The sequence below is a fragment of the Camellia sinensis genome, chromosome 9, assembly GCF_055761805.1.
Source record: "Camellia sinensis isolate YWXY chromosome 9, ASM5576180v1, whole genome shotgun sequence".
Lineage (NCBI taxonomy): Eukaryota > Viridiplantae > Streptophyta > Magnoliopsida > Ericales > Theaceae > Camellia > Camellia sinensis.
This window is the reverse complement of record NC_138969.1, coordinates 168,561,256-168,584,789: the sequence shown is the minus strand read 5'-3', so window position 1 is coordinate 168,584,789 and position 23,534 is coordinate 168,561,256. Positions and strand designations below refer to the sequence as shown.

At 32.3% G+C, this 23,534-nt stretch overlaps 1 pseudogene; it reads right to left on the bottom strand.

The window, feature by feature from the left end:
* Positions 1–562: 562 nt before the first annotated feature.
* Positions 563–22,784, bottom strand: LOC145799895 (receptor-like serine/threonine-protein kinase SD1-8; annotated as a pseudogene).
* Between the last annotated feature and the right edge of the window lie 750 nt (positions 22,785–23,534).

Genomic DNA, 23,534 nt, shown 5'->3' with positions numbered 1-23,534 from the left:
TGGAAAGGAAAAAAGTGTGTAAACTAAAAAAATATATATTTCACACATTTTCCATTTTTATTTTTAAATCCCTCTCCAAATTCTTAAACCTTACATAGCCTTTGAAAGTAAGCTTGTGTTTGGCAAGTGGGTTTGCAGGTTTTTTTGGCTATTTTAGCCACAAAAAACAAAATAGGCTATTTTAGCCATAACAAACAAAACATTACATCAAACCCATAATCATTACATTCTTCTGTCACAAAAAAACTCAAAAAAGCCAAAAAGCCAAAAAACCCTTCCCAAACCAAGCTTTTAAGCCCAGGCTAAAATAGCCAAAAAAGCTAAAAAGCCAAAAAGCCAACCCACTTCCCAAACGGAGGCTTCATATGTGGTCAGTTTTCTCTTGGTGCATCCAAATGTTAATACTTCATAAACAAAAATACGTCACAGAAATTCTAGGATGGGAGATCCTAGAAAGTCCTCGTGTTGTATCTTTATTTTCATATGAGAAGACGGATCAATTCAATCATTCATATTCGTTATTGATATATATGCCCATTATCACTTCAACAATCTGAAGGGCCATTTACATATGTTGAAGGCTCACACTAATGAAAATGAATCTCATATAACTTTGAAAGGAAAAATAGTTGACGTTATGTTAACCCCAAAATATAGAATTTCTATTTACTGATCTATAAAAACCAACAGACTATATATCTCTTGCATAAAAGATGACCTATTAGTTTCTTAACCTCTCAAAAAAAAAAAAACAACCAACTCCTTAAGACATACAACAACTATGGTGTAGGAATTTTTTAGGCAACTTACTACCGGACATCTAGCATTGTAACCGTGACTCGATTCACAGTGCACGATTCATCTTGCTTTCTTGTTGATGAATCTGTTTCCACCAAGTGCCTTTCCAGGAAAAAAATTTGCAAACCTTTTTTTAAATAAAAATTCACACTTACGTGTCCAAGAAGGTTATGTTCTTGGTTTGCACGGTAAAATCCCCTGTTCTTCTTGCCAGTTACTATCTCTACCACTAATACGCCAAAGCTTAAGACATCAGATTTTACTGAGAAAATGTTATCCATTGCATATTCGGGAGCCATGTAACCACTGCATAACATATAACATACAAAAATTAGTATTTGTAAGGTAACTGTATTAAATTTTGGTGTAATAAGTACAAAGATCTTTCCCTATGGTACTTAATAAGTCCCATCAACTACGGTACTTAATAAGTCCCATCAACTCTCATTGTATTTGCCTTTGTCTGATCTCCTCCAAAAATTATTACTATGCCAAAGTCTGATATTTTTGGGTTCATTTCTCTATCAAGTAGAACGTTACTTACTTTGAGATCCCTATGGATAATTCTAAACTGGGAGTCTTGGTGAAGATAAAGAAGCCCTCGACCAATCCCACAAATGATGCTGAAGCGCCTTCACCAACCTAACAAAGTGCGTTTCTCTTTATCTGGAAGAAAACTTTTAAATTAGACGGCATGAAAACTAAACAAAATTGATTTTTTTGTGCACATTTCTGTGAACATAACATTGTCTAAACTCAATACATGGCTAGTAGTGAGAGAGACTAACTGAATAAAATGGAGTCGAGGCTTTTGTTTTCCATGTATTCGTATATCAACATCTTTTCTTCCATCTCAACAACAACCGAGGAGACGAACAAGATTTATGTGTTAAAGCCTTGCAATCAACCTAACCTCATTCTTAAATTCTTCGACTCCTTGCCCGGAATTCTTCGACAGTCTCTTCACTGTGATTTCTTGACCTTCAACCAACAGTCTCTGGAATTTCCATCCAAAACATCGTCACAAGTATCTTTCTGGGTATCCTGTGAATTTTATACAATAATTTTAATTAATGTGTTAGTGATAAAGAACATACTTTGTAAACAATGTCAAAACTGTAAGATTTAATAATACATGTAACCAATAATAATGCAGAATTAACTTTACAAGATCTTGAATTCAATACAACTCAAGAATAAAACGAAACATACCTTTGTCAACCATTAAATTAGAGACATTGAGAAAATACCCCTAATAGTTAAACCTTGAATTCTTGGCTCACCTTCTTCTCTCTGTCTCTCTTAATTAGGATGACTAGAAAACTTAGAGTGATGGAAAAATACTTATCATATGAAAAGGGGATCATCCATTCTTATATAGAGGAGAGAAGAGGGCCAGATAAACTCTATCAGAAGAATTCCTATCCATCAAGGTTTCCTTCTTATCTTAGAAGAGTAATTATATTAAAATTCTAATTTTTGAACTTGATTTCAAATATTGGCTTTATCTAATTGTGGAGTTCAAATAAATTAAAACATGTAAATATATGTAGGCTATTGGGTCACACTAGAAAATAAATCCAACATTCTCCCACTTGGCCCATTAAGTTGATTATGATGCAATTATGAGTTTTTTTCAAAAAAAAATAATAATAATAAAAAAATATGCAATTTATAAAATTTTTGACTCATTGGATTCCACACTAAAAACTTTGACACGTGATCACGAATTTTAAAATAGCCAATGAGTTCAGATATATTAGAAAATATAATATTGTGATTACTTCAGATCACCAATGTGAGTCACAGCAGTTATATAACATTTATATCATATTCCCTTCTATGCACCACACCATCGATAACCTTCACTAACCCAGTCTATTATTGGGATATGTAATTGTTTTCCTGAAAGGCCCCTATAATTGTCTTATTAAGACATTTCTTGTTTATCAATATTCAAATTAATGTGTACAAACACTTTTAGAAATAAGAAAATTAGAAACAAAATTATTTGTGCGCAAATAGTGTCAAATAAAAATAAACACTCACGATTAACCATACACATCAATGGTTGCTTAAAAGACCCATCCTGATAACATGCTCTTTGTATGTCTTTGGTGGCAATTCCTTTGTGAATGGATCAGCAATCATAAGAGAGGTGCTTACGTTTTCAATTAACACTTGTTGTTTCTAGACTCTTTCTCTAACAACTAAGTACTTTACTTCCTTATGTTTGGAGCCACTAGAGTACTTTCCATTCTTAGAGAAGAAAACTGATGCGGTATTGTCACAATATATCTTCAACGGCTTGGCAATTGAGTCAACAACACCAAGTCCTGAGATGAAATTTCGTAACCATAAAGCATGATTTGTAGCCTCAAAGCATGCCACAAACTCAGCCTCCATAGTAGATGAAGCAATATTGGACTGCTGCACACTCTTCTATGAAATTGCTCCACTAGCTAGTAGAAAAACAAAACCTGATGTAGATTTTCTACTATCAAGGTTCCAACAGTTCTGATCTCCTATAGGTGAGCATATAGTCTTTTGTTCCCTGAAGATATCTCATAACCTTCTTCATTGCTTTCCAATGTTCCATTCCAGGATTACTTTGGAATCTTCCCAACATTCTAACTGCAAAACTAATATCTGGCCTGGTACATGTGTGGGCATACACCAGGCTCCCTACTGCTGATGCATATGGAATGTCCTTCATTTTTTTTCTTTCCAAGTCATTCCTTGGACACTTTTTTCACTTAATTTATCACCTTTCATGACGTGTGCATCACCGACTGAACAAAACTGCGTATTGAATCTCTCCAAAACATGATAAATATATCCTTTCTGAGATAGTCCTAGCAATCCTCGAGATCGATCCCTAAAGATCTCTATGCCAATAACATAGTTTGCCTTACCCATATTGACCATTTTAAAGGTCTTGGAGGGATATTCCTTGGTTTTATGCAATAAGCCAAGGTCATTACTAGCTAACAAAATGTTATCCACATATAGCACCAAAATAATGAACTTACTCCAACTAACCTTCAGATATATGCACTGATCAAGTGCATTTTCCTTAAATCCAAATGAGGCAATGGTATCATTAAACCTTAAATACCATTGCCTGGAAACTTGTTTAAGGCCATATATGGATTTCTTTAATTTGAAAGCTAAATGTTCTTTACCTTTCTTTGCAAATTTTTCTGGTTGCTTCATATAAATTTCTTCATCCAAATTCGCATTCAGAAAAACAGTTTTCACATCCATTTGATGCAACTCTAAGTCATAATGAGCTACTAATGCTAGGATGATTCTAAGTGAGTCCTTCTTAGATACTGGAGAGAAGGTCTCTATATAGTCTATGCCTTCTTTTTGAGTAAAATCCTTGGCAACAAGTCTGGCTTTAAATCGTTCGATATTGCCTTTTGCGTCATGCTTGGTCTTAAAGACCCATTTACACCCACCTTTTTACAGTTATTAGGCAATTCGACGAGATCCCAAACACTATTCTATTCCATGGATTTTAACTCTTCATTTATAGCATTGACCCATTTAGAAGAATCATCACTATTCATGGCTTGTGAAAATGAGACTGGATTCTTATTAATTCCAATATCAAAATTAGATTCCTGTAGATACACTATGTAATCATCTGGAATGGCAAGCTTTCTTTCCCCCTGAGATCTTCTCAGAACTGCCGGTTGTGGTGGTTCTACAATATTTTCAATGGTGGTATCTTCATGAAGTGGTGAAACATGAGGTGGTGAAGGATTTTCATTATGTTGTTCGATTCCCTCAGCCTATAGAATAGTCTGAGGTACAACAATTTTTCGATAAAGGTCAAATGTTGGGATATCCACCATAATTTCCTCGAAATTCGCCACTCTTGTTTTCTCACTCCCACTAATTTCACCATTCTCTAGGAATCTAGCATTATCAGTCTCCACTATCCTCGTACTGTGATTAGAACAATAGACTTTGTACCCTTTAGACTTGTCTGGATAACCAATAAAATATCCAGATATTGTTCTTGAGTCCAACTTTTTCTCTTGTGGGTTGAAGATTCTTGCCTTTGCTGGACAACCCCAAATATGTAAGTGTCTCAAACTAGATTTCCTACCAGTCCATAACTCAAAAGGAGTTGTTGGAACCGCCTTACTAGGAACCCTATTTAAGATATACATTGCAGTCTTTAAAGCTTTACCCCACAGTGAAATAGGTATAATTGAGTAACTTAACATACTCCTAACCATATCTTTGAGTGTACGATTGCGCCTTTTAGCAACTCCATTTTTCCGTGGTGTACCAGGCATTCTATATTGAGCACGAATGCCTTTCTTTTCTAAGAATTTAGCAAATGGGCCTGGATTTTGGCCTGACTCATCATATTTACCATAATACCCACCACCCTGTCTGATCTCACTATTTTAACCTTTCTATCTAATTGTCTCTCGACTTCAATTATGTACACCTCAAGGATGTCAACAGCTTAAGACTTTTCATGAATTAGATACACATATCCATAACGTGAGAAGTCATCTATAAATGCGATAAAATATTTTTCACCACTAAGACATGGGATGTTGAGTGGCCCGCAAATATCTGTATGAATTATCTCAAGAAGCTCATTACTTCTTGTGGCGCCTTTCTTGGTGTGTTTGGTTTGCTTTCCTTTAATGCAATCCACGCATATCTCAAAATCAGTGAAGTCTAGGTTTTCCAAAATCTCATTCTTTACCAATTTTTCAATTCTATTTCTAAAGATATGCCCCAAACCGTCTATGCCACAAGATTGAGGATTTTTCATTAATTTGACCACGTTTTAAACCAATATTCGAATGCTGAGTTACTAATGATTGTGCAAACTCATGATTTAAGGTAATTTTATATAAGCCATCACATAAATTACCAGAACCAATCATTATTGAATTAAACATTAAATTGAGTTTTTCACAACTAAATAAAACTGAATATCCAACACGATCTAATTTGGATAATGAAACTAAATTCCTACAAATTGAAGGAACATAAAAAGTGTCTTCTAGATCCGTTTGATGACCCGTCTCTAAGATCAGTCGGTAGGTTCCTACTGCTACGACTTCAACTTTGAGACGGTTCCCCATATAGACAAATCTTTCACTTTCCTTCGGTTTCCTGGTTGAGAGGTATCCCTGGATGTCATTTGTAATTTGGGTCGTGGCCCCAGAGTCAATCCACCAAGTATTAGAAGGTACTTCCGTAAGATTTGATTCATAACAAACAAAAGAAAATTTCTTACCTTTCTTTTCGAACCAAGTCTTTCGCTTGCTGCAGTCTTTCTTTACATGCCCTTTCTTGCCACAAAAGTAGCACTTGACAGTGAAACCATTCTGAGCCTGATTTTCTTACCCAGGTTCATTCTTTTTCTGTGGTGGATTTTTCTTTGATTTTACAAACTTATCATTCTTTTTCTTTATAGCTCCGTGAGTTACAGCCAATGCAGTTTGACGTCCTTCCTCCCTCAACCTCACTTCCTCCTGAACACATATATTAGTCAGCTCATTCAAACTCCACATATCTTTATTGGTGTTATGGTGGATTTTGAATGCACCGAACTGTGATGGATGTGAGTTGAGAATAAACTGCACAAGGAAAGTTTCATCAACTTGCATTCCTAAGGTTTTAAGTTTTGCAGCTTTGTCAGCCATATTGAGACTGTGATCCTAAACTCCTCGGTTGCCATCATATTTCATTGTTGTCAATTCAGCCATAATAGTGCCAGCAAGTGACTTGTCAGCAGATCTAAATCGATCTTCAACAGCCTTTAAGTATTTCAATGCATTAACAGTTTGAGGTAAGGAGGTCTTGATGTTATTTGCAATGGTCATCTTCATGAACATCAAACTGAGTCTATTGGACCTTTTCCAAGATTCAGAAAGGGCAACTTGTTCTGCAGTACTATATTCATTAACGTCTGCAAGCTTATCTTCAAGCAATGTCATATCGAGGTCCAACACACCCAGTGTAAACTGAACATGTTCATACAATTCTAAAAAATTCGAGCCAATAAGTAGAGGGATGTCCGATGTAAGAGAGTGCAATGAGGTGGGAACTATCACTGAAATAAGATAGAACAATATACATATTAAAGCTTTGAGAATTATAATGATGAACTATTGATATCACATAAGTCTTTTCTTTGGGCAAAACTTAGGTATATCGATTGTCCACTCGTCAAGAAACACTTATGTGAGTCTAAAGTAATTTATGAAACTTTTCAGTTAGTCATGTTACCTTTGGGTATTCAATTCTAATCTGTCAAATTACATAAGTTACATTACCCTACCCAGTTTATAATTATATGAAGGTGACTCTCCTTTGGGCTAGTCTCAATCTCCTAATTATAACTGCAATTGAGAATATTATCGACCTTAATGTTACCCTTTTAACAATTCTTTTATGTAGTTCTATATTTATAAGTTTTACAAATCTAGGCCACTTTGGCAGCTACTAAATTAGTAAACCCTATAAATACGAAACTAACCAACAATATTCTCTATTCATTAATTTGAATTATTTAATTATCATTAATTCAATCATTATTATGATTTCTAGAATTTCTTTTATGTGATTGCAATTACCAATATGATAATAATAATAACTCCAAATGAACATATATATATATATATATATATGCAATATGACAATCATGAATATCTCATATAATAGTCAACAAGAATTACACCTAAATGAATTAACCATTTCAACATTTAATATTCAATGTCATAAAATTATATCATGATATCAAATTTAAATCATAAAAATATATGAATATTAACAATAATAGACAATATTCCGTAATTCATAATGAATTGCTAGATAATATTCCGTAAATTTCTGTAGAGTCCCGCAATGAATGGTCCGATTCTCTAATAAGAACGCAAGGTGAATAAGTAGATTGCTATCATGCAAACTTTAAAGTCATGGCTATGCATGTTAACAACATAACAAAAATTTTAAAAAAAAGGTGTATTACATGTTTGATGAATACAAACAAATTGAGATAATATTTTAAAGTCAATACCTTTACTAAAACAAAGGAACCGTATTATTAATAATAGTATCGTAAATATATTATTATTTTAAGGTGTATTGATTCATAAAACTAAAGCTCTGATACCACATGTAAGATTTAATAATACATGTAACCAATAATAATGCAGAATTAAACTTTACAGGATCTTGAATTCAATACAACTCAAGAATAAAACGAAACATATCTTTGTCAGCCATTGAATTAGAGAAGTTGAGAAAATACTCCTAATAGTTAAACCTTGAATTCTTGGCTCACCTTCTTCTCTCTGTCTCTCTTAATTAGGATGACTATAAGACTTAGAGTGATGAAAAAATACTTATCATATGAAAATGGGGTCACCCATACTTATATAGAGGAGAGAAGAGGGCCAGATAAACTCTATCAGAAGAATTCCTATCCATCAAAGTTTCTTTCTTATCTTAGAAGAGTAATTATATTAAAATTCTAATTACTGAACTTGATCTCAAATATTGGCTTTATCTAATTGTGGAGTCCAAATAAATTAAAATATGTAGATATATGTAGGTTATTGGGCCACACTAGAAAATAAATCCAACAAATACCACCTTGTCCTAGTTTATTTTCATCACAGAAATTGTTTGTAGCCATTGTTATGGTACCAAAGTCAAATAATGGAAGCTCTAGTTCGTCCGTTGTACTTTCACCTGAATAATCTCTTTTGTTCACAATAAGCCCTTCACTTATCAAGATATCCTGACTTCTTTCACGAGGACCTGTTATTTTATGGAAAGAGAGACATGTAAGTAGGAAAAGTATTACAACAGTGAAAGGGATTCTCTCTAATCCACTGTTGGACTGGAGGGGTGCGGTTTTATTCCGACGATTTAAACCGTTCATTTTATAAGATTTGTGGGTAGATTACCATGTAACAAATGAGATTGATATAATATTCCGACGATTTAAACCGTTAATTTTATTCCGACGATTTAAACCGTTAATTTTATCTTATTTGTTTTCAAAAAATGGCCAACAAGTATAATTTATATGTATAAGTCTACAAAATAAATGGTTTTGGTTTTCACAGTGGGATCCGTGATGGCCCCACGAGCCCCAATTGCACCACTCCAATCCAACTGTGGACTGGAGAAAATCCTTTCCCTAACACCAATGCTACAAAGCTCAAAAAAAAAAACAAAACAAAACAAAACAAAAAAAAAAAACAAAAAAAGCTAGAAAATGAAGTGTGGACTATGAAGCACGAACACCTCCCCGAAGGTCTGTCTGACACAGACACGCACAACTATGGACACGTGTCGGACACGCTAGAACACTTTGGACATGTTGAGGACATGCAAGGAACACGATGAGTACTATTTTTTTCAAAAAAAATTAAAAATTTTAATTTTTTTTATTAAAATAGCATACATAAGGTTGATAAATTTGATAAAATTAAATATTTGATATAAAATACATATTTTATATTTAAAAATGTACATATAATAAAAATATAAAAATATATGTTTTGAACGTGTCCCCAATGTGTCATATCCTGCATTTTTTGGAAATTTATGTGTCCGAGTGTCCATATTGTGTCACGTGTCCGTATCCGTATTTCTTAGGTTACATGCCTTTGAAAGTTTATTCTTCCTCATTAATCTTTATAACATGAAATTAATCAAATTACTTAGAGCATGTCCAATGGTTCATCAAATTTTTCACCAAATCTGAGTAAAAAAATTACCATTTTCCCAATTTGGTACCAGATGCTCCAATGGTTCACCAAATATCAAATTTGTCCGGGGACAACCGGTCGGTCGACCGGTGAGGGGAAATTTTTTTTTTTTTGAATTGTTTGAACCTTTTTTGTTGAACTTTCTAAATTTTTTCTAGGACAACAGGTCGGTCGACCGGTTAGGAAATTTTTTTTTTTTTAACTGTTTGAACTTTTTTTTTGAACTGTTTGAACCCTTTAGTGGTCAACCGGCTGGTCGACCGGTTGGTCTCCCCCAACGGTCAGGAATAGTGATTTGATGAAATGCGGAGCCTGTTCTCATTTTGGTGAAAGGTTTGATGAATTCTCGATTTGATATCAATTTGGTGAAACCGTTGGAGCTCAAAAAAGTGTTTTTTCACCCAATTTTAAATTTGGTGCCAGGTTTGGTGAAGCGTTGGAGATGGTCTTAACAATGCATTTGAGAAATTTGGATCTAGTATGCTACAAGTCCAATCAACATAACTTTGATGTATTTATGAAATTCAATCACTTCTTCAACAAACGTTTGGTGAATAAATAATTCACCTAATTTCACATACCTTTTCCTTTTCCATTTTCAAATTCTTCCTCAAATCTCCCAACCAAACACAAGGATAAATGAAAAGTTAGATTGTAGAGAAGAGAAAAGAAAATCAATTTCCATTCAAAATCAGGCTGGGAATTTGCAATTGGGGAATATGACCATACACAAGAATGAATGTTGACATAAAATCAAAAAAGTAAAAATAAATAAAACAAGAGTATGTGACATAATAGCAATGCAATACCACACACCCAGAAAAACTACCTCAAAATGGAATGTGTGGACCATATTTATTATGGGTATGTTCACACCATACTTAAGTTTGAATCAGTATCATACATTTCATTTTTGGATACTTCTTGAGTTTTGCATAGTTTTTCCTTTTATTTTTTGTGTGACCCCATAAAAATAGTTGTGACAGAAACATGTGGCTAGATCTAAGCTAACCAACCCCAGTTATGGTGGGCTCATTGGAGTTAAGGGACTCGCTGAGAGGAAGAGCTGTTTTGTGTCTCTGTACACACTAGCAATTATATAAGTTGATGAGATTAATTAATAGGAGGCCAATTAATTACTTCATGTGATAACCAATTCTAATGTAGATTTTTTATGGTTGTCTATGGTAGGTGTGCTTTATTAAAAGTCCTAAGGGTCCAATCACAACTGAAAAATTTAGAAATCTCTTAAATATTGTTTTGTGATTATGTAGAGATTTTAACAAGTAAATAGCAATTACAATCAAATAATCAAAAACAAATCAAAATAACGATTTAATATGAAAAAATCACAATTGGAGCGCCTCCAATTATGATTAAAAAGCACGGGCAAAAGTCACAAAATAATCTACTAAGAAGACATAAAGAAATTACACAAGTATACTTTAATTACCTAACGAATCCACGCCCGAATCGAACCGACCCCTATGTGCCTCTTCCAGCCCCGTCTTCACCTCAGAATTGTCTTGCCGATATCAAATCCACAACAATGAGCCACTCTAGAATCCACCAAAGCTTTAGGCCCAAATTTCACGGAATCTACTGAAGAACAATACTCTCTTTTATATTGAACGAAACAAGCAATCCTTTAATGTATACTTTTCAAACCAGGTTTAAACTCAAACAAATATCAAAGAAACTAGCAAAGAAGCTCCAAATATATACCCTAATATTCAAGAAGAAAATCTGGAAACCGAATCCAAAAATAAAAATAAATCTACATTAGAATTGGTTATCGCATGAACCTCAACCACCACCACACATTAGCAATATGTTCACATCACATGGAAGTTCTATTAAAAATAAAAATAAATAAATAAATAGACTGATACTGTTCTAGAACTCAAAAAAGCCTCTAAATGAATTGGAAAGTTTTTTTGCCTCTCCTCCGTTCTAGATTGATAGAGGCTGTAACATGATGCGATTATAAGTGCAATTTGTTCTAATTATGTAGCACGGTTTCGAGTCACTAAAATCAACCTCTCCACAAAGGAAATGAAGGTTGTTTTCTTACTGCATCTCTTAAATTCAACTCTAGGTTGCCTAGAGCATTTTGTATGATATCTCTCTCTGCATATATGGTTTATACTAAAAACAGTTTATTGGGTCGTTGCAAGAACATATTCTACATCGAGATTAATGACCAGTCAAAATTCATAAGAAAGGACAAAAAAATTTTAGGACCGAAATACAGAATATTGGTCTAGCCTACTCCCAAGGATATAAATAAGAGTAGCTAAGCGGCGAGAGTGGTTTAGCATGCAACAAGTAGCAGGTGGTACAGATTTTTATACCACTAACTTCGTTTCTAGCAAGGTCTAAACCACTAATTTTTCATAGGAGCTTGTTAGGGTGATACCACTGGATTACAAGCCCTTATGACGAAATGACAACTTATAAAAACATTACTAACATTTTTTATTTCAATGAAGCACCTATTTTGAATAAATTTGAGTATTAAATTTTAAATAAAAACACCTATTTATTTATGACAAAAAAACAAAAGAAAAGAAAAAACGCTATCCACAAAAATTGCGGCTAAAGCTAAGGGCATCCACAATGAGATAGCTAAAATTATTTGTTAAAGTATGTTATATGACAAAAAGTGATAAAAGTGGGGTCCAAAAATGTTTGTTAAGATGTGTTAAGAATTTGTTAATTTTAGAAAGTGAGTGGTGGTGCAATAGATATGTTAAAGGGTGTGTTAAGGTGTGTGTTAAATATATATATATATATATATGTGTATATAATAAATAAAATAAATAAATAATTTAGTTTAATAAAAAATTTCAAGCCCAATTAAATTTTAAGTCCAAAAAAAAAATCCCAACAAGTATATAAAAAAAAAAAAAAAATCCGTTGACCGGGTCAACCGACCGGTCAATTCGGAAGACAAACAAAACACTTCCAAGCGTTAGCCGCAGTTAACAAACTTTTTAACACACACGACTAGCACACACCACTAACATACACACTAACTGATCCACTGCAGCACCCCACAACACATTTTTGCTAGCTAAAATTTACCAATTGACACTAAAACTCTCCATAGCAACTCCACTGCGGAGGCCTCCAATGAATAATGAGACAAAAATTCAGTCCCTACTTTGATGAATGGGGCCCATATTAAGGACATACGGGTGATTGGACCGCAACAACACGTGGCAAAGCTGGACTTACCAGATTGACTTTTTAAGTTTCTGATCAAATAATATTAGAAATATCAAATAATTTATTAAATATTTTATTAAATTTTTTATATAGATACGAGTTTGTGTCTACATAAAAAATTTAATAAAATATTTAATAGATTATTTAGTCTCTATTTGGGTAGTGGGTTGGATTTTTGACTTTTGGGTATTTTAGCTTGGGGTTAAAAAACCTGGTTTGGGAAGGACTTTTTGATTTTTTTTTGTGAGAGAGGAGTGTAATGATTATGGGTTGAATTTGATGTTTTGTTTTTTGTGACTAAAATAGCCTATTTTATTTTTTGTGACTATTTTAACCCCTAACCCACCAAAACTAACTTCCCAAGCTATGCCGAGTTCATAATATTTCTCTTTGTTATACCCTATTATTCTTCCCCCCCAAAATATCTGATTTATTGCAGCACACCTTATATGTATATATATAATTATATTAATCTCATTTTTAATAAAATTAAAGTGATCGAAATAAATACAGACAGTGAATAAATACTAAAATAATATATATATATATATATATATTAATAAATTATAATAATATTATTTTTATTTATATAATTATAAATTATCAATAAAAAATTATTAAAATATTACATTATGTGAATTACAATTTCAATAGAAATTAATATTTTTTTGAAAAATATTTAAGACCTATAAAAAATTTATCACAACTCGACTCACATTGATATAACATGATAGATATTAATATTTAATTTATCACACTCAATTATATAAAATTTATCTTTTTTATTAAATTATTGTGGATGAATTTAAAAATGTAAATTGTGAGTGAATATCTAGCACTTCTAATTTTTTTCACACAGTAGGGTCTGTTTGGTAATCATTCCGTTTTCAATTTTCAGTTTATATTTACAAAAATTTTAAAAATTATCATAAAAACTTATTTGATAATTTTTTTGTTTATGAATGGTTGTTCATGAATTTTTTTGTTCATGAATTTTCAATTTTCAGTTTTCAATTTTTTTTCAATTAATTTTTTTTCAATTAATTTTTTTTTCAAATAATTTTTTTTTCAATTAATCTTTTTTTCAATTAATTTTTTTTTCAAATATTTTTTCCCAATTAAATTTTTTTCAATTATAATGTATGTGATCCCATTGTCATAAATAATAAAAATAAATATAAATATTTTAAATTTGAACAAACATATTTTTTAGTTTATATTTTTAAATTTTTTTAAATATTTAGTTTAAACCAAACGCGTTTGTAATTTATATTTTTCTAAAAATAAATGAAAATTAATTTATAAAAAATTTATAAATATAAATTAAATATATAAATGTTACCAAACATTACCTCAGCGAGTTTAATTTATCCCAAATTAAATGGTTTGGTCCGAACGAAACCTACCCACCAAAAGTCAAAAAGAGTCGGCCCGGAGAGTATGGGGATTTGGAGCCGAGCATGAAACGTGTTATTTTGGCCCGTACGTAGCGGCCACAGAATTAACATTTAAAAAAAATTATAAACACAAAAATTAACTAATGAAAATGATGCACAACTATTATTCGCAAGGAAATTATTGAGTGATTTTAGAAATTAGTTAAAAATTAATTTTTTTAATTTTTTTTATGTTTAAAAAGTGTAATAGACGATATGATTTAAAATAAATTAAAAGTTAAAAATTAATTTTTAATTAGCTTTCCAAATTACTCATATATTAACATTTAGGATCCTTCAATAAATTTTAAATATAATTTATATGTATGATGGTAATATTTTTGTAATCATATATTACTATAATAGTAATAATAAATAGAATATAAAATTCACAAAAACGTTATCAAATTTAAAAAAAAAGGAGAAAAAAAAATCATTTTTTAGATTTATAAAAAAATATTATCATGATATTTTGAAAATATAGTAAAAAACTGACCTTTTGACTTTTTTTTATTTTTTTTGTTAAAAGTTAACTTTTAATTAAAAAAATTGATTTTTTTATAATTTTTTTTTGTGTAAAAAAATTAAAAAATTAAATATTTATCAACTTCCCAAATCGCCACCTATTCACAAAAGAAAAATGCTTAGGAGCACTAATTAGTGCTCCCACTAATTAGGTGGCAATGGGTCCCGCCATTAATGATGTGATATTTTGGTCTTGGAGTTGTGCTTTTTTTTTTTTTTTACTTTTTTAATGCATTAGTGCTATTAGTGGTCATGTTTTTAGTGGGATGAATCATTGTTGATTCACAAAAACTAATCATATATTATTATAATATTATTTTGAACCTTTATGTGGGCCAACGACTTTTTGAAAAGATTAATGAACGCACCAACCGTCCAACGCTAGCGTGACAGACTATTCTTTAAAAAGAATAGTTAAGCCTTGGGTTTAAGCCCAAGGTCATGTGTTTAATTTTTTTGTTTTTTTTGGTTAATTTTTTAAGCGAAATACAATTAGTTAGGAGTTTAAGTCTTGGAGTTTAAGTTTCAAGGTCATGAGTTTAATTTATTTTTTTGGGGGTCAATTTTTTTGATGAAACACAGTTGGTTAGGAGGTTGGATTTCAAATTATCTAATCAGCACTTGGTGTGGGTTCAATGCTCTCCCAATGTGCGAGTCCTGACTTACGGAGCTTGTCTTGGAAGGTCGAGGCAAATTCTCAGGTTATAGTCTCCTCACTCGGAAAGGCTAACAGGACACTTTGGTGATCTCTGCAATGGGGCCTTGGACTTACGGGAGAGTAGGGAGGATTTTCCTGTAACAAAAAAAAAAAAAAAAGTTAATTTTTGATTTTTAATTAAGTTTTTTTCTACTTTTTAAAAAAGTTAGTCAAGAAGTTGGTAAAAAATTATTTTTTAATTTTTTTTATTTAATATTTATTTATACTATCACATCATAATTAAATAATTAAAATATTTTTACCCATCACTTTTACTCATGTGACTCATTTAAACAATATGAAAGGTATAATTATAATTTTACAAGTAATTTTTAACCACATTTTCAAATGATTTGATAGCTAAAAAAAACCATTTTGACTTTTTCCCGCAGCTGCAAAACACAACTTGTTTTTTTCTTTTATTCCCAAATGGAGCCTAATACACACAACACGACTCAAAATGAAAGCTATGGTCTGATGATACGGTACCACAGTTAAAGCAAGGAGAAATTACAATTTCGGTAGTATTTCTATAAAATAATTATAATTTATAAAAATGTTTAAAATTTTAATTATTAATATTTATAAAATTTATCATTATTTAAAAAAAAATGTTAAATGTACACTGAATTATAATTTTTCCTTTAAAAAAATCTCATTTCACATTATGATAATCATTGCATATAAAAATTTACCATATGACAAATTTTACACTTTTTTTTAGATGGTGGGGTAATTTAAAGTTTTTATTTTTTGATTTCTTGATTTTTGTAATGTATGATTTCTACAGTGATTGTGGCAGATTTGGGCAGTCGGATGTGTCAAGGCAGCAACGGTATGTTTGTTTATTTTCCTTTTCACTTTGATTTCTTTGTTTTTGATTTTGGGATGGTTGAAAACCAGTTTGTCTGGGAAGGAGATTACACTAATAATTCTATTAGTTATTTAATTCATGTTTGCTTGTAACAAAATTATGGAATTGGTAATCCCATAGGAGCATGAATCTCTCCAATGGTAGGTCTAGCGTTTCCATAGGAGGGTTGGGATTGGAGTGCTTCTATTTACACACCACTTTTCATCTTAATACATACCGTTAATTAATTTATTTTTTATTACAATATTAACCTAATGTAAAACGATCACAAATGATAAAGGGTTATGATACACACTTTACATAAAATTACCTTAAAGGACAATAATGAATACAATACACAACTTTCTTCTGAAACGTTACTTACGTATTTCCTCTCTCAAGAACCCAAATACCCTGAAACAAAAACCAAAAACCCTTAAAGAAATAATCAAAAATATACGTATTATTGAAGATTTTGATTGGATTGAATGATAGATGCATCTGGCAATATTGGTTTGGAACAATGGAGCAAGAAAAATGTTAGTTTTTCAAATTTTTTTTTTTCCGTGTACTTGCTAAATGGTAAACTGTTTGTATTCGTTTGGATACCCAGATTCAAACAATGTACTCATGTTCGACTATCTACAACCGAACAAGTTCAAATTATTCGATTTTGTAGTATCGAACATAGTCCACATGTTCGGTTAATAAGTTCCAAACTTATAGCATTTGTTCAGTTTTCAACAGTCGAACTTTTGAATTTAGCTAGACTCTGCATGTCCAATCACTTATAACAATTTTTTTTTTTTTTTTGGTTTTTCCAGAACTGTGCATCCACGGAGAATGGAGTGAAGACGTTTTCAGCACGAATGGAGACCAGTTTAGATTGGTTTAAACTGGTTCATAAACCTCTGGGATGACAATGAAACAAAGAATGGAAGGAGACGTTGTGCGTGTTTTTGAAGTGGAGGTGTAGAATATGGAAGATTGAAGATTGTGAGTGGGGTGTGTGAGGGTAAAGATAGAAGATTATGGATGGGGTGTGTGAGTAAAGGTAAAAATAGAAGATTATGGTGTGTATTAAGCAAATTTTTTATTTATCAAATTACTAAATGTGTGCCTTGAGTAGTGGTGTGCCTTGAGATGAAATGTGGTGTGTAAATAAAGGCACCCTTAGGATTGCTAATAAGGAGTCCTCATTAAAAGACTACTTTACCCACCAGTTTATAAAACAACAATTTTATATTTTTTGTTTTTAGGGTATTTAGGTAATTTTATATATTTAATTCCAACTAACTTATGTCACTACATTAGTGCACAAACAAACACACTTTATCTTACATGTCCAACCTAATATGTCACACTAATAATCTCCTTACTCAGTTACATTGTACTTATAATTTCATCTAATCTAATCCACTAAACAAAACGAAACCGAAGGATAATGGTGGCTATGTGGTGTGGCAGTGATGAAGAAGTGGAAGTGGTAGGAAGGAGATGCATTTTTATCAAATTAGTTATTCTTATATTTTAGTTAAAATAGTGAGCAAATCACTGAATTTCACTTTTGTCAAGTTAATTATTTTAGTTTTGGTACTCAACAAATATAACTAGTGGTTTCACCTAATTAAATATTTTAGAAAGTTATTTTCATATTTTGAAATTATTATGTTGATTTTTTAAAAAAATATTTATAAATTAAAATGAATAAATATTGTTAGGTTTTTATTCTTGGCAACCCCGTTTGACAAAATTCCTTTAAGTTGTATTTGTTTTCGCACTTTTTATTTCAGTGAGGCTATGAGTGTTTAGATGCGAATCCAACGCGAATTGTGCCTTGCAGAGAAGTTTGTGATGTTAATACTTTCAAGATTGCTACTTCGCTGATTATGACGGGAATCGAACTGCCCGGTCAGCTCGCGGGGTCCGAGGGGGCAGCGCCACGACAGGGTCGAAGGGCAGCGCCCTGAAGCAAAATGCAAAATTGCATTCAGAGTTGCATATCCGCCCTTGCTCACTCGAGCGAAGAAGTCCTCGCTCGAGCGAAGGCTGTGTCTGGCAAAAAACCTGAAAGAGATGAATGTACGCTCGAGCGAAGGGTGCATGGCTCGAGCAAAGCCACTTATGGAAAACACGCGTTTTTGGTTCCTCACTCGAGCGAGAGAGTCTTCGCTCGAGAGAGCATTACGATTCAAATTTCTATAAGTACGTGATTCAGTTAGATTTTAGGATTATTTCTCCATATCTTCTTCTTAGATATTAAGGTTTATATCTAGGGATATTTTGCTAGTTTTTTTTTTGATGTTTTGATTGAGTATTCAACTCATGGTTTTAGAAGTTTACATCAAAGAATTGTTTGTTTAATTCTATACAAAAGAGAGAGTTGTTCTTCGGTGGATTCGGAAGAATACGAGCTTGAAACTTTGGTGGATTCTGGAGTGGCTCATCGTCAAGACAATTCCGAGATGAAGACGAGGTTGGAAGAGGCATATAGAGGTTGGTTCAATTCGGGCGTGGACTCGCTAGGTAATTGAGAGTATACCTGTATAATTCCTTTATATCTTCTTAGTAGATTGTTTTGTGGCTGTTGCCCGTGATTTTTTTTATCACAATTGGAGATGTCCAATTATGGTTTTTTCACGTAAAATCGTTGTGCCGATTTGTCTTGATTGTTTGATTGGAATTGTTATATACTGCTTACAATTGATACATAATTACAAATCAATATCTAGGAGATTTCTAGATTTTTCAAATATAATATTTAAATAGCATAGAAAAAGAATAGAAAATTTGCTGGACAACATATTAAAAAAAGTGTATAGTCAAATAGAAAAAAAAAATTAAATTAAAATATAATAAAATTTTAATTAGTTTGATTGAGATATCTTAAAGTGAATTGGTTGGGGTAAGGATAATTTTATGATTTCACAAGTTCTGTGGGTAATTTTGTCATTTCATAAGTACGAGATAATTGTTGAATTTTTTCAAAAATAAAAAAATAAAAGAAAAATTACGATGGTAATCTCTATACATTGATACTTGTGTCATTTTAATTCCTATAATTTTAATGGACATCATTTTTACTTTAAATTTATGATATCCAAATTGAATATAACTCTTAGTAATCTTTCATGAAAAATACGCACATAAGTATCATGTGTTATATTTTTAAGGGAAAAATTATTAACTTATTAAATTCAGTGGGTTATTCTCAACCAATTTAGTAATAATTTTCTATAAAAAATTAATTATATTACCAATTGAATCAAATTGATATAAATTAAAATTAAAGGTCATAATTGAGCAAATTAAAAGCATACAATATACTGTTTTTAACATTGGTATGGTAGGTATAAGTGCCGGTATATTTTTCAATACCATTTCGAATTTATCATTATAAATATTATATATTTATTTAATTTTTTTTAGAACATAGAAAATATTTATATTAAAGTCAACATCATACAAAAACAAAACCCGGCTATACAAACTATATAACAAAACGAAAAGAAATAAACAAAAAAAAAAATTAAGAAAAAAAACAATAAAATTGCCAAAAAAAATAGCTGCGAGTTAAAAAAAAAAAAAAAAAAAAAAAATCTATCAATCTTCTCAAAGTTATAATCTAAAAAGTAAGATCTGCTTCAAACCAAATAAGATTTGCTTGAAAGTTTGTCGTTTATGTCAACGTCGTTGTTGCCTATCCCTACCGCCATTGTAATTCGGACACCGTTAGAAATTAGAGTTGATCTAAATTAGAAATCCCAACATTTTAAATTTTTTTAATTAATTAAAGGGAAAAAAAAATTATCGCTCAACTCCCCATTTACGTTTTCAATTTTGCACTTTTTCGTCTCTATTCCCAATCCCTTTCACCTTGTCATCTTCTTCACTAGTGAGAAAAAGCAATTTGGGTTGATTGAGCCTTCATTTGGCAATGACTTTTTTAATTGATGTTTTATCTTTTTTGACATTTTTAGCTTGGTACTTTTTTGTTTGTTTGGTATTCTTAATTAGCTTTTTCGGCTTTTTAGTTTTGGAATAGTAAATTTTTTTTTTGTCTTTTTGTGATTTTTGACTTTTTGTGATTTTTTGATTTTTTTTTTTTTGTCTTCTTGTGATTATTTAGCAAAAAATGAAAACCAAACACCACCTAAGAACGTTGAGACTCATTTTATTTCTTAACCCTTCGTTTGGTATGTCAGGTTTTTTAATTTTTTAATTATTTTAATTATAAAAAATAAAATAAACTTTTTAATTTAATAAGACAAAATATCACATCCAAATCATAATCATTTTTTTTCCTCTAAGTCAAAAAACTTATTCCAAACGAAACTTTTTAGCTGGCCAAAATAATCAAAAAGTTAAAAGGTCAAAAAGCCAATCCACATCTCAAACGAACCCTCAGTAGTATGGTACAGGATTGATAACATTGATTAAAGATGTAAAAATCAAAATAATACAAGAAATAAAATGTAAATATTATTAGTATAATTTATTCAAAAATAAAAAGGTTCTGTTTTTGTTTAAAAATAAATTGTCATTCTTTCTCCCTCTCCAACCCCATTCGGCCACCACCAACCGTCCGTCACCAACACCGACCAACCACCACTCAACTACCTTTAGCAGCTAGTAACAATCTCTAGTGGACAAAAGCCACTTCTACCTTTGGCCACTGATAACCACCACTGGCAATAACTTTATGTTGTGGCGAAAAATGCCATTGACCACCACCTTACACTATGTTTGGAAATTTAGGAGAGAAAAGAAAAGAAATGATTACTTGAGTTATAAAAGAAAAAAAAAAAGAAGAAATAATTATGATTTCTCTCATTCTTATTTGAATAAGTAAGAAATAAAAGAAAAGAAATACTTGTGATTTCTCTCCTTCTTGTTTGGTTAGATTTTATAAGAGAAAAAAAAAAAGAAAGAAATTATTTTATGTTATATTACCAAAATAACCTTTTTATATTTTCAATCCTTCTATTTCTTTTATTTTTATAGGGACAAAATTGGCATTATGAAAATACAAGAATCTATTTGTTTCTTTTCTCTCCCAATCTCTCCACTTTTGGGAAGATTTGGAGAAGATTGAAAATGAAAGTTATAAGAAAAATGAGTTTCTCTCCGATGCTAAGAGAAGCAATTTCTGCTTGTTAATGCATATCGATAAACTATAGGGAATTGAACTATGAACTATAGTTGCATTAGGGAAGGAGACGTATTTTTGCATTAGGAAGGGGCTTTGAAATTCAGTTACGAACTAGGGTTTGGTTCAACTCTCCTCTTGCCTGACTTGCCCCCTTGTGATTTCAAGCGGTAAATTCTCTCTCTGATCTTGAATTGCCCTAACTTTCTAGATTTGAGTTTGAATGGTGAATGAGATGCCCTAAATTGTTGTGTTTTAGGGGTTTTTCTTGTTCCTTGAAGGCAATATTGTCTATACCACTACATCTAAACCTAGCTACAGTGATTGAGACTAGATCATCTCTTTTTTCCCCTCAAGAAGGTAAGATTTGAAGTTTGAAGTGCCAATGTCTTCATGGTATCAAAATTTCTTATGCAAAAACATATGTTTCTAATCTGAGATTTCTCATTAAAAAATACATGTTTAAGATTTGAAAATTCTCATTCAAAAATATTTGTTTGAGATTTGAAATTTCTCATTCAAAAATATTTAAGTGTTTGGTTTGTGTGTTTGAAACATGTTTTTGGAAGAAAATTCTCAAAAACATGTTTGGTTACAAATTCTCTTAAAAAAATTCCAAAATTACTTATCTCTATTACACATCAATCAATCACTTTTTCTCTCACACACATATACTTATATACAAAATTCCAAAATTACTTATTTGACATTAGTGGGCCCACAAAGAGTTTGGCCCACGACTTATGGCCTAATTCACGATCCAAGTACTAAAGCCCAGCACCCCTAAGAACCCAATGTTGAACCAGGACCAATAGCATCTAAACACTTGTCAGGTAGGGAACCAGCCACGTAAATAGACAAAGATCTGTAAAGTTATTACGCCCATACATCAACCATTAATGAGACTCTTGTGGCATTAAATGCGACAGCCTCTTCACGCCGAAAAAAGCAAGCTCACCGTGAACGAGGTTGGCTAAACCTTAGACTTTCGGCCAATGGGACAGCTGAGAAGGGACAAGGAAATAATGAGTGAAAGAGATTTAAAAAAAAAAAAAAATGATACAGGCTAAGTTCTTCAATCTCTCTCGGATACTTCTTCTTTCTCTCTAGAAAAACCTTTTTGCCTTGAACTAACTTGACCTTCGGAGTGTCTGTCGAGGGATTGCCCCTCTTTGGATCATTTTGGCAGGTGTATTCCATGAACCACAAGCCCAACAGACCTATTGGAAGTGTGGATCAATCTGGCCCATCCATCCTCTAAGCTTATAGCATCATCAGTTGGCGCCGTCTGTGGGAAGTCGCAACTCCGGTTAACAGTTGTGCTCATTGTTGCTGGAGACCCGTTCCTAATAATTTCTCCTTACCTTTCGTCGAGGTGGATGGTTACAACGAGATCCATGGCTTCTCAACACAATGTCGTCAACCCCGAAGCCGAGCCCTTCAATCCAAACAACCCACCTTAGTACTTTACAGAGCTCACCAACAGCATCAACAGCTTGACCGAACAAAATCATGCCTTAATCAACGCTTTACTCCAGCGAAATCTCCCTATCCCTCCTCCACCACCACAAGATATCCCTCCCAATCGAGAATAGACCCCGAGCCATCCTTGCTAACAAGCCCACCTTTCTAACCTAGAGGGTCTACAGGCCCCACCTCAAGACCTAAACCCACTACCTCGGGGCTTACATCTATCAAACCACGCACCTGTCCCTAAAGGAGAGGCTAGTAGTGTTGAACCCCCACTGCACTCTGGAGGGGACAATGTTCCTATTTGGGATGCGGAACTACGAACCATGAAACTCTAGCTTCAAGGAGGCATGTAGAACATACAGAATAAACCCTCCATAACAGCCAACTCTCCATTTGTCGCCTTCATCAAGGACAAACCCCTACCCCCCAAGTTCAAAATGTCTTCGATCGACACCTTCGACAGCATAATCGACCCAGTCGACTATTTAGAGGCTTACAAGACCCTCATGATCCTCCATGCTTTCCTTGACGAAATCATATATTGAGCTTTCCCTGTGACGTTTAAAGGGTCGACGCGACTATGATTTAGTCAGCTACTGCTGAA